Raw genomic sequence first — 7,096 nt, forward strand, 5'->3', positions numbered from 1 at the left:
ACACACACACACACACACACACACACACACACACACACACACACACACACACACACACACACACACACACACACACACACACACACACACACACACACACATTCCTCTTTTAAAATGAATGAACTAAGAGAGCGTATTTAACATTGCAAATGTCATAATTCACTAAAAAGAAAATTAAAAATTTAAATAATATTATTCGTAAAAGCAGTGAAAGCTACTGTATATACATATACTACTGTGTATGTGGCAGAATTGGAAGATATTGAAAACTATATTACTTTTGAATTTTGTAATTATGTAGTGTTAAAAAAAGATTAAAATTATCTATCAACATTAAATTTTTTGAATATATAATTAATTATATTACATTATATATGAGTATTTGAATATTATTTGTTTCTGAAAAAAAATATAGAATAGATTTTAGGCAATATTTTTCGAGCCTACAGACATTGTTCTTTTATTGCGAACGATTCTAATTTTTTGAAATTGTATCACAAACTAGTATATTTATTAGATTAGATCGTAATCAGGATTTAAATATACGATTCTATAAAATTACTACTACTACTACAGATAATATCGGTTTATTCTCTTTTTCATGGTGTAATTATGCGATGTAATCCACAACAAGATGTATAGAAAGATAAATTAGACAGACGTTATATGTGTGCATACGTGTTCGTGACGGAGAAAACTCAGCTAGAGAAGTATAGCGGGTTATATTTTATTCGGCGGTCGTCTCACAGAACACGTCTGCTTGAGACACAGCTCACGTATCTCGGTACCAACTCGACGGATTTAAGCCGGTGTTACGACGATTCAGAAATAGTTCCCATTCTTGTTCGTAATTATATTTTGATCCGCCGTCATGGAGAGCATATCCATACGGGGACATTTTTCTATGTCGGACAAAAACGAAGAAAGTGGAATATATTTCTTATTGTAAATCTAATTTTTAAGTTTTAATTCCGGACATAGTAATTTATAACAATTAATAGTAAAAAATATATCAATAATTGTCTTTAATACGATCTATTTTTTTTCATATATCTGAAAATTTTATATTGATAAATTCGATTACAGATATAATTGTTCATTTTATGTATCAATATATATGTATATTAGCATTCTACTTTTTAAATTTACAAAACTTGGACATTGCTATTTTGCAACCCAAATCTTGATAAAATTATTCTTTGATTACTGGATAATTATGTACAATAGTAATAATAATACAATAGTAATACCACGTCAATAGGCTCTTGTATACAAGATCCTGTGATTCGTTGCCGTAATGAATCGATCACTCTTGAATCAGTTTGTTCACTGTACAGACTGACATTAATTAAAAGTTGCGGAAAATACAAATATCGACTGTTCGTACGCTACGAAATGAAATATCACTGTTCGTTTCATATTAAGTGACAACATGTTCATCATCAAAATCAAAGTGACATTTTTGAATGTTGTAGTCTTCTTGATGGATTTCTCATTGCATTCTTTTTGTTGATATAAAAAACTGATTGCAATTAACTGCAAGTCGATTAAACGTACAATGAATTAAATTTAAAAAATTGTTAAATTACAAGGTACTTTGATAATAATTCTCTATCAAAGAATAAAATAATACTGTATTTTTTACAATATTTATTACGCTTTCGTCATGGAACTTGCATTTGAAGTTTTAATTAGCGTTTTATTTTTATGCGACACGGAATAAGTTCTTTTAGCTTTTATTTTTTATTTTAATAGTTTTTATTATAAAGGAAAGGCGTTTCTTAGAAAATTATAAAAAATATTAATCTATTCTAAAGATACAATTTTGTTTTTTATATAAAATTAACATTATTTTCGCTTTACTATTTTTTTTTTACGCTTTCACCAGTAAAAGGGCATCCTTTGCTCGACGAAGGGTTTTACAGTCTCCATGCGCACACTTCATATATTATCGCCCTCTGGGAGTGCTTAGCATCAGAACGGTAATTTTTCCAAGTTCTAGAATCCTCTCAGTAGTGCTTTTGGTGAAATTTTTGCGTCAACTCGTATAATAATATACACAATTGTTGGCAAAGACTTAAGAATAGAAAATATTACTTTTTATTTGATAGACTTGTAATGTATTATATACATATATCTGAAGATGATTTTTAACAATGAAATTTTTTATAGTTTTGATTTTATCTGCATCTAACATGTATTTAACAAAAAAATTTGTTTTGTTTTAAAAATATTTTATTTATTTATTAAAAATAATTAAAAATAATTAAATTATTATTATTTCACATTTTTTTCTTAGAATCGGGTTAGAATTAGCTGTTTCTACAAATAACATGAATGATATCATTTTAATAACTCTGACAAGTTTTACTGTAATATGGTTGTGTCTATTCAGATACATTAAATAATACGCAAAACCATATCTTAATTTAACACACATAGGAACGCATATAATCTATTGTCAGATTATAATTAAACAGTGACAGCAGGTTGGAGAAATAATGCTACCATCCATCCTCCTTAATTTTCCATAGTGACAGCGGAACAAGACAGTTCCAGCGGCTGAGCTTCCGTTCGCCCAGAGGGAGCGAGTTTCCGAGTTTGGAACCAAGTTAGTGCAGAAAACTTTTGACGCCTTTGATAAATATGGAAATTAGAAAATCTTGGGTTAACTAGGGTTATCTAAAAGAAAAGAAAAATACATATTAAAGATGGAGGGTATGGTATGCGCTTTTACATCGCAAAATAATGCTTCGCTTATTTCATACATAAATTGTCCTCTTATAATTTATATTTACATATATATATATATATATATATACGTATTTAATAATTGCCTACATCACGCACATTTAAAATTTACTAAAATTTATTCACTTATATGTAAAAAACGATACAATTAATAAACAGAATTAAGAATTTAAATCGTGACAAAAAAAATATATATATATATATATATATGCAGGCACAGAGAGGAAAGAAAGCTTCTTGAAAAGTTATGCTTCTTGAAAAAGATTTACTACGAAACATCAATTTTTATACAAATTTAGAAACGGCATTGTAATTAATGGGTTTAAGTTTGAAATAGTCCAAAAAACTTTTTATTCCTGAATACTTCACCATCGTTCGTTGTTTTAAAAGTGAAATATGTTTTGTATATGTGAGATGATGTACAGACATTACTTCTGACTCTGTCTGGCTCTATCGCCCGGTAACTACTCTCTAAATATATCTTTTCGCGACTAGGTCGAGATTATATTTAGAAGTAGATAGAAGAATTTGGTTTTGGCTCGCTCGTGAATGTCAAATAGACGTCAATGATCCATTCAACCGACTATTTGTCGATACTTTTTCACATCTCGTATAGAAATTAACATTGTTCGGATCATGTCTACATAAACGATTTTCAGTTCAAACCAAATCGATTCTTCGCTGCTGAATATAATACGATAATTGGCGAAATTTGGTCGCTTGCCAATCGCATCGTTTCGAGAATTCAATTAACTTGGGCGAAATAAAGCCTGCTGGAAGTCTGAGAACGTGGTTGACTTTATACAAGGATATAAACTTTCGTATTTAGGTTAGAGATCTAGACTGACGAAAACTTGAAATTAATCGATGCAAGCAGAAGGGAAAATAGCTGCGAGAGAAAATGCCAACAGGCGAGAATATCAAGCACAAGCTTCAAAAGTTTTTTAATTGCTTGACGCTTTTTCGTATTTTGTTTCTATTCAATATTTTTTTTTAAATTCAGCTATTTCTGAGTTGCATAAATTAATTTCTTAGCTGTCTTAGCAGATTATTGCTTTTGTTAACAATATTACAAAACTTGCTCAAACGTAAGAAGAGAATGTGAAATAGATTAAAATATACAAAACATTTAATCGATGCCTACAGAATAGTATGTTTTTTATTTATATTAATGTACAAAAATAGTATATAAAAAGAATTAGTATGCAATATATGTATATTTATTTATAGAGATTAATTTTTACTTATCTCAATGTAAATACGTGTTTAATTATACTGATCAACAAAAATGCAATCTTAATTTTTTTTGGTCTCTAAGTAAACACAGTTGTTTCTAGTGGATTGGTGATGCACTGATTACAAATCTAACCTCGAAAATGTTGTACCACGTCAAGTTTTTGAGATATTCTGACATAAAGATGCAAAAAAAAAAGAGATTTTTGGCCATTTTTAACGAAGAAGAAAATTTAACAATTTTTTTGCATTCACGCAAATGTTACATTAACTGTTATTCTTATCCTTTCCAACGAGTATTTGATCTGACTTTTTCTCGCTAAGATAGAGCAAATTGAATTTTTTTGTTTTTCTACGTAAGAAAGTATATTTATATGTGTAGAGAAAATACGACTAATATCAAAGAACTTAAATTTGAAAAAAGATTCATTTAAAGATTATGCTTTAAAAATTTGTTTATTACAATTTTATCAAGCCTGTAAAAATATGGGAAACATCTAAAATTCTTTTTACTAGTTATGAATAATAGAAAAAAATCTTAGATTATTCTCCAGATTTTAGAATCGTAATAAACACATTTTTAATGCATAAACTTTAAATAATTTTTAAATTATGCTCTTTGAGATATTGTATTTAGGGATCCTTATACTTTCTCTATTCTTTCAAAAAAAATTCAATTCAAAGATATAGAATACGCATAAGAATAACATTTTAATGTGCTATTCACGTGGATATCCACGTGGATGCTGAGAAAAATTGTTAGATTTTCTAGGTCATTAAAAATGGCCAAAAACCTAATTTTTTTGTATCTTTAGATTAGAATATTTCAAAGATTTGACAATATTTTTGAAATCAGATTCGTAATTAGCGCATCAAAATCTACAGAAACAATTTTATTTACTTTAAAGCTAAAATGATGCCGACCAGTGTTATTTATATTATTAAATTACATACATTTTTAATTTTTAAATCTAAATTATATCAGATATATCAATGTATTATTAGATTAAATTTAAAGATTTATTAAGATTGAAGAAAGCTTTATTAAGTTTGGAACAGATAATTGTGAGTCCGTCAATTGTTTGTGTTTCTCTGAATATATCAATATTCGATTTGATTTGGTAATTTGATTTGGATGTAAAGTTAGTTTTAGAGTTTTAATCTTAGGTTGATTTGAAATTAGTGAATGTGATCTAACGTCATACAATACTAACCTTCCATTCCATCGGGATGGAAGATCCATAGGTTTTGCAGTTCTTGCATATATTTTCGAACTCTCATTAATACATAGAATTATGAAATTTTTTTTATAGCAATGTTGAATTTGAATTATTTACGGATATTGAAATATATATGATGTACCAGATAGTGATGCGTAACAAGCATGTGAAAAGTTTTCAATTCATACGTTTTTGCGTATATAAAGTTAAATTAGATTTTATTTATAACATTTTTTTGTGAATAGAATAAAATAAATATTCTTTGTTCAGTGCTTAATTCCGAGTTATGTTAAATTGAATTTGTATTTTGTTACAAAAAGGAAATGTAATCAAACAGAAATTGAAAATATAGATTCTGCGTCAAAAAACAGTAATAAAAATTATATAATTTTATAATATTTTAACAGTCGGTACGACTGATGTATAAAATATATAACAATTTATTAAATTAGCTTACAAAATAAATAATAAAATAATTTTATGAAATAAACTTTCTACATTACATATAATTTTATATAATACTAACTAAATGCAATAATTGAAATAATAATTCGTATTAACTGCGACAGAAAATACGCTGTTATCTTATTTCGTATATATTATAGTTCGTATGAACGAGTAAATTGACAATATAAATGATAAAGTCTTATGTATATTTTACATGAAGCGTTTTACATGAAACGATTTGTGTGACAATATATATTTTCTGACAATACGTCTACGTTTAATGTTATAATTCGAGGTAAAGAATGATTACTAGACTGACGAGTAACTCAATAAAAATGTTTCTATAACAGTTCAACATTGTGTGGCAAATATTATCAACATTAGATGAACATTATTTGAATCATCTAACTTGTGAAGTTTGTTTCTTTGCATTTTTGATTCATTAAAAATTACTATTTTATTTTTTATATATATAATTCATATATTAATTTATGCAATTAATTTATGCAATGTACACAATTATGTGTATATATAATATACCATAATATATATATATCATTTATTAGTATTTATATATTAATACAAAACATAATTAATTTTTTTTTTTAGTGAGAATACCTCTGAGAAATAATACAAAAGCATTGCTTATTTTTATATATACTAGTCACAAGAAGTAGATAGTAACATTTAAACTTTTATATGCGTGCTAACGAGAATAATTCAGTTCACATGCGTTCGATTTTTCACGTAAGCACAAATGGCTCTATATATAGAATAGTAGAAATATTAAAGATCTATGGTATACAAGTGTATTTCGAGAGAATATAAATATGGATATATTGCAATTCTACCTCACAAACTTAAATTTTGATGTAGTAGCGTAATGAATGTGAGCAAATATAAAGATGTACTGATGTACTGATGTACATAATACGTGCTTGTGTATTTGCAGAAGAAAAAGTAGGACATGGCGGAAATATGCAAAAAAAGAGCGAGAAAAACATAATTCTACAAATAATAACAAATTATAAAGTACGATATTATTTTCTAGATTCTTATAAGCTGTGCTTTCTTTTAGTATTAGTCATGTCTAGGATAATTGTATTTATTTTTTCTGGAGTACATATAAGTGTACAAAGAAAAAGTCATATATAAATTTGCAATATAAAATAAAATGTAAACATGTAATTATATTTAAAATGTTACTCAATAACAAGAAAGCAAGAAAGAGAATGGAAAAGAATGCTAAATTAATATTTAATCAAAATAGAACAAAACAAAAATGTTATTACTTAATGATAACCATATTAATTTTGACTGTCAAGAGAAAACAATTATTGTTTGTATAAAGAAAATATTGTGGTATTTACATAAAAGAATTTGTGTGTGTGTGTGTGTGTGTGTGTGTGTGTGTGTGTGTGTGTGTGTGTGTGTGTGTGTGTGTA

Source organism: Atta cephalotes (genome assembly GCF_000143395.1).
Source record: "Atta cephalotes unplaced genomic scaffold scaffold00056, whole genome shotgun sequence".
NCBI classification, from domain to species: Eukaryota; Metazoa; Arthropoda; class Insecta; order Hymenoptera; family Formicidae; genus Atta; species Atta cephalotes.